The sequence below is a fragment of the Bos taurus genome, chromosome 14 (genome assembly GCF_002263795.3).
Source record: "Bos taurus isolate L1 Dominette 01449 registration number 42190680 breed Hereford chromosome 14, ARS-UCD2.0, whole genome shotgun sequence".
NCBI lineage: Eukaryota > Metazoa > Chordata > Mammalia > Artiodactyla > Bovidae > Bos > Bos taurus.
Genome location: NC_037341.1, coordinates 6,724,856 through 6,736,315, shown reverse-complemented (window position 1 = coordinate 6,736,315; position 11,460 = coordinate 6,724,856). Strand labels below are relative to the sequence as shown.

Sequence of the window (11,460 nt, the reverse complement as noted above, 5' to 3'; positions counted from 1 at the left end):
ACGTGTCCAGTAGCCGGTGGTTCCAGTACTGACTCAGCACCGGGTCAGTACTGTCAAGAACCCACCTTTTCCCTTCTCTCAGAGCTGATGAGCTTTGTCACCACGCACAGCCCTAAGGTGGCAATGCAAAAGGAAAAGGGAGGCATGCTGCTTCTTAAAATAAAATCTATTTTTATCATGGGACTTCCCTCGTATGCTCAGTGGTGAAGAATCTGCCTGCCACTGCAGGAGACATGGGCTTGATCCCTGGGTCAAAAAGATCCCCTGCAGGAGGAAATGGCTACCCATGCCAGTATTCTTGCCTGGGAAATCCCAGGGACAGGAGCCTGGCGGGCTACAGTCCATGGGGTCACAAAAGAATTAGACACAGCTTAATGACTAAACAGCAGCATTTTAATCATGGAGCAGGGAGGAGTATTTTCTGGAAGTCTCCTCCAAACACAGCAAACTTTCCTTTACATGTCATTAGCCCAGATTGATTTCCACGAACGCCCCTCACTGCCAGGAAAGCTCAAAAGCAAGGATCCAGCACTTTCTGGCTGTCAGGAGAGGTGGGCTCTTCTTTGACACAGAAGGATGAGGGAGCTGGTCATTGGTCAGGCAGCCAGCAGTGTCTGCTGCAGAAGCTCCAGTTGATAGTGTTTTATTGCTGTCTCCTGCTTTGCATTTATCATCTGCTGATTTATACCCATGGATGATTAATCTAGGAAGAGGAAACAATTAGTTATGACTTAAAAACCAAATTCTGATTGGTGGAAACTCTTTCAAAGCCGAGAATCAATCATGGAATTTCTTCCATCGAGTGCTAAGGTTCTTCCCCGGAGTTTACTTACTGTTCCTTTTGGAGCTATCCAAAGAGTCTGGATCATGTACAATTTGTTTCAAGGGGCAGTGGTGATGGCAGAGGACAGGGGCTGAGGAGATACTAGAGAGACCCCTCCCAGAACTGTCCCCAACATGTCCTGCTTTCCAGATGGGCATACAGCTCTTTGGAGTGAGATAGTGCCCTGGGCCACCCACCCCATCTTCCCCGCTCTCCATCACCACCCTGCCATGATGTATTCCTGCAGGTTTCTCTGGCAAAGATTAGTTCTGATTCTAATTAGATCAGAGGATGCCTCATTGCCTCTTTCTATATTCAGTACTGGCTACATGGGCAGGGGCAGCAGAATGGGGTGTCACTAAGTAAAACTGTCATTGTTGTTCAGTCGCTAAGTCATGTTCAACTTTTTGCTACCCCGTGGACTTCACCTTGCCAGGTTCCTCTGTCTTCCACTATCTCCTGGAGTTTACTCAAATTCATGTCCACTGAGTCCATGATGCTACTTAACCATCTCATCCTCTGCTGCCCCCTTCTCCTTTTGCCTTCAGTCTTTCTCAGAATCAGGGTCTTTCCCAATGAGTCAGCTCTTTGCATCAGGTGGCCAAAGTATTGCAGTTTCACCTTCAGTATCAGTCCTTCCAATGAATATTCAGGGTTGATTTCCTTTAGTATTGACTGTTTTGGGTTCCTTACAATCCAAGGGACTCTCAAGAGTCTTCTCCAGCACGACAGTTTGAAAGCATCAGTTCTTTGGTGCTCAGCCTTCTTTATGGCACAACCCTCACATCTGTCCATGACCACTGGAAAAACCATAGCTTTGTTGACAAAGTGATATAAAATTAGATAATAAAAACTAGTTGATACAGTTTACAGTTTTTTGAAAATGTGTCCCTCATGCAAAATGCAAGATGTCGCAGCCTTCTTACACAGAGCTGGCCAAGAAATGAGTTTGTCAGTGCTGAGAAAGGAGATGATTTTTTTAAGCTGTATTTTTTTTTAATATTTGGTTCTTTTAAGTGGATATAGATTTTTTTTTTATTGCCAACTTTGAACTCTTTGAAGACCGATGTCCCTGATCTGAATTTCTTCAGATGGCCATTTGTAATGAAATACCATTTAATTTTCCTCTCCAAATGTATTCTACTTTTCTTGCTCTCTTGCTTTCTTGAAAGTTTGCAGAACTATTTGTCACTGGCCCCCATAATAAGGTCCCAAATTAGGATGCACTTGTGGAATGAATGCCTTTGTGTGTGTATATATATACACTTGGCAACTGGCTTTAATTTATAATTTAGTTCTGTTCCTGCAGCTGATGGCAAGGGAGCATGACTTTTGAGAATGCCAAGGTGTACTTACTTTTTGAACACAATTTACACATTAAAAGAAGTTGCCAGCTTCCCTGGGTTTCTGCATGTTCACGCATTTTCAATTATAAACCACCATATGTATTCAGTAAGGAAGCTGGATAAAAGAGAGAATGTGGGCTGGTTAGCAGGGCCAGATTTGGAGGAACAAAGAATATTTTCACTTAATTGAATTGGCAAAATTATTGGCAATATTTTGCTTTCAAAAAAGGAGGGAGACAGAGTTCCTATTTCTTGGTAGTACACTGTAACAGGAAATAATTTGCCTATGAGGTCAAAGTTAGAGGAAATCTTTTCCCCTTCTGGAGGCTCCACTAATGTGAAGACCCATTTCATGGGAGCTGCACCTAGTCTTTCTGTAGTTTCAGTCAGCTAGAACAGGGTTGTGGGGGAAAACCCTCAGGAAAGGAAAATTCAGAGGCGTGATGCAGTCATTTCCTAAAAAAGAAGAAAGGCACCCTAAGCACCGAAGCAGTATTGATGCCCAGGACCCCACCTCCTGCCCCAACCACATCCACCCCTCAGTGTCCCTGGGATTGCCTGAGGATCTCAGTAGCCCAGGGCAAGCCCAGGGCAGCTGGTTGTGACTTGGCTAAAGACTAAGCCTTTGTTCAGCCAAACCAGGAACAGTGTGTGTAAGCAGATGGGGTATGGAATGGGAGCAGGGTTCTGGCCAATGGAGAGAGATGACAGCTGCTTTAGGAAAGGAAACTGAAGTTCCTAAAAGGAAGGAATGAAAGTTGATACTAAATCAAGCAAACACAAGGAACGTTTTGTACATCCTGAGTGAATGACTGCTGTTGTTGTTCAGTTGCTAAGTCGTGTCCAACTCTTTGTGATCCCATGGACTGTAGCCTGCCAGGCTTCTCTGTCATGGGGATCTCCAGACAAGAGTACTGGAGTGGGTTCCCATTTCCTTCTCCAGGGATCTTCCCGGATCAGGGATCAAATCCATGTTTCCTGCAGTGGCAGGTGGATTCTTTATCACTGAGCCACCAGGGAAGGAGCCCTATACAGTTGGCATCCATTTGCCATTTTTATTCTTAAATAATTTTTAAGGATCTTAAAAAATTACTTCTTCCCTGCAGTTTCAAAGGGATGCTTGAAAATCCTTCATGAGATGCAGGCTGAACAAGCACAGCTTGTGAAGCAATTAAAATGCACTTGTGCTTGGTTCTCCCACCACTTCTTTAAAATGTATCCAATGGGGCAACTTCTGCCTTTGGAAGAAAGTAAGGTTAAGTCCAAGACTTTTCTGATGACTCTCAGGTAATTGGCATTTCCATAGCCATTTTAAGTCTCAGAAATTAAGTGTCCAGTCAAAGGTGTGAGCCAAAAATCTAAACAAGACTTGATAGTGAGTCTTCCTACTTCCTGAGAGTTTGCTGGGACAGCAAGGAGATAAAATCAGTCAGTCCTAAAGGAAATCAACCCTGAATACTCATTGGAAGGACTGATGCTGAAGCTGAAGCTCCAATACTTTAGCTACCTGATGCAAACAGCTGACTCATTGGAAAAGACCCTGATGCTGGCAAAGATTGAAGGCAGAAGGAGAAGAGGGTGACAGAGGATGAGATGGTTGGATGGCACCACTGATTCAATGCACATGAACTTGGGCAGACTCCAGGAGATGGTGAGGGACAGGGAGGCCTGGTGTGCTGCAGTCCATGGGGTCATAAAGAGTCATCCACGACTTGGTGACTGAACAACTTTCTGCTTATCCCAGCTCATATGTTTGTAGGGTGGAAGCCCATGAAGGGAAAGCTGGGGACTTCAGAACCAACTTGTTTTTCTTCTGACTTGTGCTTTAACAGTTTCCAAAACTACAGCTTCTCAGTAGCTTCTGACCCCTCAGGATGGGAGGGGAGGAGAGGTAAGAGAATAGAATGCCCTCTTGGGATGGCACCACGATCGGCTGCCCCAGCACCCCAAGACCTGGCAGGAGTATCAGCATTTGAGGATCTCAGAAATCCTACCACTGAGAACCACCCCCGAGGCTCCCCTCATCCAGCTGGAACCAACTCAGACCCTAGGAACCCAGGCTCTTCTTTTTTTTTTAATTTATATTTTGGTTGGGCTGGTTCTTTGTTGCTATGCTGGGCATTCTCTAGTTGCAGCAAGTGTGGCTACTCTTTTTTTTTGTTTTGCTGTGCACGGGCTTCTCATTGTGGTGGTTTCTCTTCTTGCAGAGTACAGGCTCGAGGCGCATGAGCTTTAGTATTTGCAGCACCTTGGTTCAGTAGCTGTGGTGCATGGGCTTAGTTGCCTCGCAGCATGTGGAGTCTTCCCCCACCAAGGACTGAACCCATGTTCTCTGCACTGGCAGGCAGATTCCTATTCATTGTACTACTAGGGAAGTCTGGAACTCAGGCTCTTGATGATAGAATTCCATCCACCCTGGGGAGCCCAGTGAGTTGAAATATTCCTGTTCTGGCTTTCCCTCACTGCAAAGAATCCCACACTGTCTCATGGGGAACACCAACATCTTTTGCTCCAGAAACACTGAGTCCCTGCATAGTAGGATTCCCGAAGTCCTACCCTCAAAGCAGCTTACCAGCCCTCTTCTACCCTCTGCATTTCCTGTCTGGGAATCAGACCTCAGATATAGGGAACATACTTCAAATCTCTTAGAATGATTCCACTGAAAGTTCTTGACACACTTTAGTTGGGATACATCAATATAACAGTATCTCTAAAGAAAGCTCCTTGACAATTTTCCTTCTGTTTCCCTTAACTCTCTTTAAACTCTCAATGAGGAAGAGGGTCCTAGATCTCTGGGACAGGTCCTCTGACATTTTCTTTGCAAATTCCTTACCCAGAGATCTGGCTTTGAATTTTCATCTGTTATCTCATGGTGCTTATTAGAGGCTTCAGTTTCAGCATCCTATTACAAATCTGTTTCAAGATAATTCATATGCCAAGAAGAACTTTTATTTTTTTTCTCCCTTTGGTCTTCCATCCAAATGTTCCACGACTTTATAATTTTATGACTCAGTCTCTATGACACATTCCCTAAGTCACAAGATGGAATGACTCATGCTTCGTCTGTACTATCTCTGAAGCCCAAAAAATATCGGATGACTGTATTAAAGTAAGTCTGGATATTCTAGCATTCCAAGTAAAGGGTATTCAGCGTAGAAAGAGGATTTTGTGTGCTAATAATTAAAGGGAAAGACTTTTACATTTTTCTGGAAAGAAGTGACTAGATCCGGGTTAAAGCACTTGAAAAGTAAAGGTCAGAGATGGGATTATTTATTGACCATGACATTCATAATGAACATATCACCTAATCCTCAAAACAACCCAGCATATGCCCTGTCATTCATTCTTTAGGTTCTGACTAGATGCTACTTCCTTTAAGAAAGTCTTCCTGACCCCAGACTGTATTGAATTTTCTTGTTCTATTATCCTAGAGCAAACTGTATTTGAGTACATACCACTCTGGACTTCTCAGGTAAATAATGTGCTGGCCAATACAGGAGACTCAGGTTTGATCCCTGGGTTGAGAAGATCCTCTGGAGAAGGAAATGGCAACCCACACCAGTATTCTTGCCTAGAAAATCCCATGGACAGAGGAGCCTGGCAGGCTACAGTCCACAGGGTTGCAAAGAGTCAGACACAATAGAGCACACACACACGTATCATACTGTGTTGTAATCGTCTGTTGATGCAGTACTTCATCATTAGTTCACTAAATGAAAACAGTGCTCATGGGTATCGTTGTTATCACTTATTATAATGATCTTGTGTAAAGTCAGGAATAATAACTATTTAATAAATATTTCACCTATGTATTAGTTAGGATAGGATAGGTTATGCAACAGTAACAAACAGCCCCTAAATCTAAGCAGCACAGCACAGCAAAGATTGGGTGCTTAGCCATGCAGAGTCCCAGAGACTCTCCAGGCCAGTTTTCCTTCACTCAGTGACTTAGCAAGCTGGGCTCTTGGATCTCATGGTTGCATTTCAGCAACGGTGTCATGATGGAGAAAGAAAACTAGAAGATTATGCATCTCCCTGACACCAGACACTTCTCACAATCCATTGGTCAGAAATGCTCACGTGAAATGCTCATGAAATGGTTGGTAAGCCCCACTGCAGCCACCCACTCTGGTCCCTCAGAACCTCAGGTTCATCCTTTTATCCATGTTGGGCCCCCCAGCTGACCTAGTTGGACAGTAGTTCAGAGTTGGAGAGTGAGATAATTGAGAGGTAGTCAAGAGGCTGAGCATGGAAAGCCATCAGAGCCAGGCTGAGGAGTCAGGAGCTTTCCTTTTTAAATAATATGAGCTATCATTTCTTGCATGGCTGCTCTGTGTCTGAGCTGCATCGTTACTGCTCTTTGCAACAAATCTGTCAGGGGAGGACCGCAGGAGCCACATGGCAGAGTTGGGATTTGCCACTGGGTCTGCAAAGCCTATACTCTTCACAAGGGGAGTGCTTGGGACGGGTGTGGAAGATTCAGACCTGTGTGGGAGGGAAACCCCAGGACTGTGGGGAAAGAGAGAAAGCTTAGGATACTGTTGAAAGGGTTCTTGTGAGAAGATATGAAGAGTTGAACCAGGGCAGGGGAGGGGGTGGGCACAGCTGTAGTCTTCAGAGATACTATTGAGGCACCTCTTCTTTTAATCAGCTATTAAATATCCCCCTATCCTGTCTCTGAGAATATTTCAAGTAGATAAAGTCAAGTTGTCAATCTCTGATTTCTTTCCTCTGTTTTCGTCTTATCAACTCACTCCTGATGGCCCAGATCGGGGCAGTAGAAGAGTGGGGTGGTGGGGTTAGGAGTGAGCAGTAGCGAGGGGTAAGGGTTAGGGTGCAGGGGTCTCTGGGGGACAGTGTGATGGCAGAACTCGTTAGGCTACTGTTTGGGTAATACCAATGTCAGTAAAGTGTGAAAATGAGTGTTAGTCGCTTGTCTTTGACTCTTTGTGACCCCATGGACTGTAGCTCGCCAGGGTCCTCTGTCCATGGGATTCTCCAGGCAAGAATACTGGAGTGTATAGCCATTTCCTTCTCCAGGGGATCTTCCTGACCCAGAAATCAAACCTGGATCTCCCGCATTTTGCGCAGATTCTTTACCGTCTGAGTCACCAGGGAAGCCCAACACCAATGTCAGAAAGTGACCTAGAAAGAGCCTCTTTCCAAACCACAGATCACCCTGACAGTGCTTTCTTCTCCTTTTCCAAAGACAGTGCATTTTACATTTTACAAGTGAACAACACAGAAGTCAAATTCCTTTTGATTGATTGAATTCTGGCAACTCCATGGAGTGCCAGTAGGAGCCAGGTGACAGGAGTGCTTAAAGATCCCACCCGCTAGACATTCAGCATTTGAACAGGAGCCAGGATCAGGTGGGTCCCTCGAGCTTATGGCAGCCTGGAAAGTAGGCTTGGTAGGATGTAGGCTTGTCACCTTACAGATGACGATGCAGCATTGGACCAAGGAAGACAGAGTGCTCTGACTCACACCTTGCAGCTGCCCTGTGAGGTGGGCGCTCATCACCACCTTCACTTCACAGATAAGACAGCACACCACCAGGACTGAGTGATTTCCCCGAACTTGTGCAGCTGGCTTAGGTGCAAACAGGTGTTCAAAGCTCATCGGTTGGCCTCCAGACAACGTGTCCTTCCACTTCTGCTCACACCTTAGTGGTACAAAAGCTGGGGTGTGATTTTCAGAAAACGTGAAACATCATCTTCTCCAGAGTGAAGACTTTTCATACTTTTAAAAATCTGTTAAGATATTCTGCTTCCAGTAGCTTCTGTGCAATTGTGAAGCCATTTTATAAGTGGAGTACAATGAAACAGGCCACCAATCTTTATCACCACCATGCCTTTGAGGAACCAAGATTTTTTTTTCATTTCTAAAGCAAATTAAATATTGCACCAATGAAGCATAATTTTAAAAATCCATGAAAACAAAGCTTGTACACTCATTAAAATGAAAGATGTTCATTTACCTTGTCATCATTTGGAGACATTTTTCCATGACCTACTGGATCCTGAATCACCCCCGTAGACTACAATCAAAGCCATCTGTGCTAGTAGATCCCCAAACTCTTTATTCTTCAAATGTTATTAAATACATACAATCTTGAGTAGAATGGCTTTGATCTTATATTCCATAATATGGAAAAACCTGATTAACTTGCATGTCAGTCATTCACAAAAGGTGGAAATCTGGGCTTGAGGTGGGCTGAAGTTTCTAGCTTGTATTTCTCTGAAAGTCAAATATCTGAAGTTACAGAAACTCATCTCACTTCTCATATCTTCTGTTGACACTAATCCAAATTTTTCTTCACATTGGTGCCCTTTCTCTTCATCTTTAGTGCTTCCTCAGTAGCTCTGGTCACTGTCTGGTCCAGTTCCTCCAAACTCCCCTTTTCAATGCCCAAATCAGATCTGCATAGGGCAGCTGGATGATTTGTCAAAAATCTAAATCTATTCACATCACTCGCCTATGAGAACCTCCACACACTCTTCATTATCTACAGGACGAAATTCAATCTCTTCCGTAGACGTTTGAGAACGTCTATGTTCTGCACAGGCTTTTTCCATTCCTCTTTACTATTGTCTTTACTCTGAACTCTACTTAAGGCACATTAACCACTGCAATTTCCCCACTGTGACCTTTTCTTTCTCATCCTATGTTTCTTCTCATACTGGTCCTCCAACCAAACATTCTCCACCTCTATCTCCTTACTGATTCTTGGGGCTGACTTCTGTTCACCTGGCACAAAGAGCCAACTCACTTGGAAAAGACTCTGATGCTTGGAAATATTGACGGCAGGAGGAGGAGGAGGTGACAGCAGATAAGATGGTTGGATAGTGTCACTGACTCAATGGACATGAGTTTGAGCAAACTCTGGAAGATGATAAAGGACAGGGAAGCCTGGCACACTGCAGTCCATGGGGTTGCAAAGAGTTGGACACGACCGAGCAACTGAACAACAACCTGTTCACCCTCAGGTCTAAACTTTGATGAAACCGTAAGATTCTCTGGGAAGACTACCTGACTCCTCAATCCTGAACAGGAATGACTCCTCTATGCTCTCATAATCTCTGATGCTTCCAACTTTGCTGACTCATCTCCTTGAACTGTCACTACCTATTAATTTATCTGCATCCCTCAGGAGACAATCAGCTCTTACAAGGTTGGACTCACCAGAAGTTACCATCAGAAGGGAACTAATTCATGTTGGATTTTCCATCCATATTACTTGGATAAATAAGCAATAATAAGCACCATGATGAAACTGTACATGAACCCTGCACACATTAATAGGAAGCTACAGCTTTAGTGATTATCCCAACTGAGTGGGATTCTTACTTCACACCATACTTGACTCATCTCTATGTGTCCAACCATACTAGCGTGGTATATTGGGCATACTAGCTGCTTAGTAAGTGTATTTGCATTAATAATAGTCTAGGACAAGTAGGGTCTGGAGATGAGCCTTGGTTTTCTAGGACCTGGAATCCACAGGTCACAGGGCTGGCAGAAGTAGATAAGAGTTCAGCGAGTCCCACTATCCTAAGAGTGAGTCCCTTGGTCTCTGTTTTTGTCCTTTCCTCTAAGGTCACCTCAAAAAGGATTGGGAGAAAGTCAAAACAGCTGGGTGATTCCATTAATGACCAATAATCTGGGAATGCTGCTGAATGCTTTTGAAACTGAAGTAGCAATAACTCCCCACGGGTCCATTAACCTGCAGCCGAAATTAGATTATGTAGAAATAACATTAAATAAAGAGTCACAGTCCTCGGTTAATTGAAAGGCAAACTTGTGAATTATAAGATCATTCTCTTTGAAAGGCAGAATGTTCCATTGCCCCAGGACCCTTGGGACCACTCTTGAGTGTCCAGCTTGAGGTTCACTTTAGAGAAACATGTTTCCAATGGGGGCACTTTAGCAATCTATTTGTTGTAGAAAACAGTTTGAAATGGGGAAAATGAAGAGATTTGGAATGAGACCAGGGTAAGGCAGGTTTAAATCTTGGATCTGCACATCCTAGCTCTGTGACCTTAGGGTAGTTACTTAATTTCTCTGAGCTCCAACCAACTTGTGTGTTTATGAAGGATGGTGGTGGTAATAACATGGATTTCATAGTCTTGTGAAGACGGTGTGCATGCGTGCTCAGTCACTTCAGTCGTGTCTGACTCTGTGACTCTATGGACCACAGCCCGTCAGGCTCCTCTGTCCATGGGATTCTCCAGGCAAGAATTCTGGAATGGGTTGCCATGCCCTCCTCCAGGGGATCTTCCAAAGACACGATCTTTGAATCGTGTCTCCTGTTGCTCCTGCACTGCAGGCAGGTTCTTTACCACTGGGTGAGCCACCGGGGAAGCCCATGTAAGGAAGTGAGGCATGTAATAAGATCATTGCTATATAAAAAAGGGAGTATGTGGAAAGACAGTACTGTGGGAGCATCTGGGGACCATCTAACCTGCCCATGACGGTTAAGAATGGCCCCTTGGAGAGATGCCACCTGGGCGGAATCATGAAGAACAAACAGGAGCACTGGATTAAGGTGTAGGCACCAGGACTGGCCTTGGAAGTCACAGTTACTAGTACTGGGTCCTGACTGCTGAAAATACGAGGAGGAGGAGGTCAGGTTATGGACTGAAGCCCCTTCCTTCCACTCTCCCTCTCTTGCTTCTTTCTAGGCTTCTATATTTATTTCCTTCCATCCTTCCTATTAAAATCCTCATATTCCTTCTCATCTTGGCTTCAGGAAAGCCCAGCGAAAACGCTCAGCAGCCCTTCTCTCGGGACTGAGGGGCACAGATCTTCTTGTTCCTCCTCTTCCCGCAGTGCCAGTCCCTGAAGAGGGCAGAATGCTGTTTCCATTGCCTTCTGCCTCAGGCAGATGGCCAGACTGCTGTGTGTTCCCACAGGGAGCACACTGTCCCCGCTCTAGAGTCTCTCAGCGAGTCCTGCCAGGAAGGCAAGCAGGACAATTTGGAAATCTACACCTGCCCCTTGAAAATACAGGCTCATTCATGACCCACAAGATCACAAGGCCGACCCATCCTTGAGTGGGTCTGATGCACTAGGGACTAAGGTTTTTTATTATTATTTTTTTTAATTGGAGGATAATTGTTTTACAATGTTGTGTTGGTTTCTGCCATATCAACATGAATCAGTTGTAAGTATACATACGTCCCCTCCCTCTTGAAACTTCATCCCACCTCCCACCCCATCCCACCTCTCTAGGTTATCACAGAGCACAAGGTTGAGCTCCCTGTGTTATACAACAGCTGCCCACTGGCT

General features: G+C 44.6%; 1 long non-coding RNA gene across 2 annotated transcripts in view; it reads right to left on the bottom strand.

Moving 5' to 3' along the window:
- Positions 1 to 371: 371 nt before the first annotated feature.
- LOC132342176 (uncharacterized) overlaps positions 372 to 11,460 on the bottom strand; it is a 54,174-nt gene continuing 43,085 nt past the window's right edge. For both annotated transcript variants that reach the window (XR_009490440.1, XR_009490439.1), the window contains one exon: positions 372 to 703. This is a non-coding gene — a long non-coding RNA (uncharacterized lncRNA). The remainder of the gene's footprint in view (positions 704 to 11,460) is intronic.